This window comes from Elephantulus edwardii, unplaced genomic scaffold (assembly GCF_000299155.1).
Source record: "Elephantulus edwardii isolate Elephantulus edwardi_28Jun2011 unplaced genomic scaffold, EleEdw1.0 scaffold00173, whole genome shotgun sequence".
In the NCBI taxonomy this organism is placed as follows: Eukaryota; Metazoa; Chordata; class Mammalia; order Macroscelidea; family Macroscelididae; genus Elephantulus; species Elephantulus edwardii.
The window spans coordinates 3,789,833-3,791,192 of NW_006399923.1; positions in this window are offsets into that span (position 1 = coordinate 3,789,833).

Below are 1,360 nucleotides of genomic sequence, written 5' to 3' on the forward strand. Positions count from 1 at the left end.
AGCAAACTGAAGCTGTGAACACTCTCAATCTCTTCGTCATCCATCCTGACGCTGCCAATTGGTCCAGTGGTGAAAATCTTTGTCTGTCTAGAAAATAAATTTTCTCTGAGGACTTTTATTCTGTCCTTTAAAGTCATTATATTGTTTTTAGGTCCTATCAAATGGACTATAACACATAGTGACTCTATGAACAGTACAACTGTACTCTTTCCTGTTCTGTGCCATCTTCACCATCTCTGACGTACTTGCATCCATTGTTAGAGATACTATGTCAGTCCGTCTTGTTGAGGCTCTTCCTCTTTTTTGACAACCCTCCACTTTAGGAGTTAGCATCAATTCTACTGAAATAGGTTGTATCTTAGAATAGATGGCTCATGCTCTTTTTCCTCAAACTTAAATAACGATGTCTTCTCTTTGAATATAGTTTAGCATTTTTTTCTTTTTTCTGAAAGTTCTTAAAGTGGAATCAATCACCATATACTCTTTGGACTTGTAGTGTAATACAGTGGAAGTAATTCCAACTGTAAAATGCATCAGTAATTCAGTTGTTTCAATTGTTAATCTTCTCATTGTAGGTGCTTTTTTAGAATTGTTATTTTTTTCTTGTGGACTGGAATTTTTTTCCCCATAGAATCTTTCATTATTGTAACTGGAGAATCAAAATTCATGAACATGTTTTCTCTTTTGATTTCAAACTGTAGATCTTTGCTTATTTCTTTACAATATTTTAATCTGATTTCTTAAGTCAACTTTTGAAATCTTCCATTCAGCTCTAGTATAATTTCTTAGTTTCACTCCAGCTACTCTATGTTGGAAAATACATCTTAATCTCTTCTGATAATTTCTTTTGTTTTGATTTGTCCATGTTTTTTCTTCCAATGACTCCCCACTTTATCTCTGATGTTCTCATCCTACAATTGGTCTGGTCTTGTTCTATTAGGGTTTAATTTGTCAAATCCATTCTTTAGATAGCCACATCCTGGTAGAGCATATTCAAGGTCAGAATTTTGGCTTTTTTAGACTTGTTTTCATTTTCTTCAGTTTCAAATTTAACTTGCATATCAGCACTTGGTTGTCATTTTGCATTCTGCCTCCTGACCTTATCCTGACAGATGATAGAGAGTTTCACTGTCCTTTCTCCCCATAGACACAAGTCAGTTGGATTTCTGTGTATTCTGTGTATCTGTTTATTGTCCACATATATAATCACCATTTATATAGTTTAAAAAGATGATTGCTATAAACAGGTCAATGATTTTTCAAATTCTACTGTCGTATATTTTGCACAGTTTCTATTATAAAGAACATAGTATCCAATACTGGTCCTTCTTTGTTTTCATCTTTCCTATTTCTTTTTTTT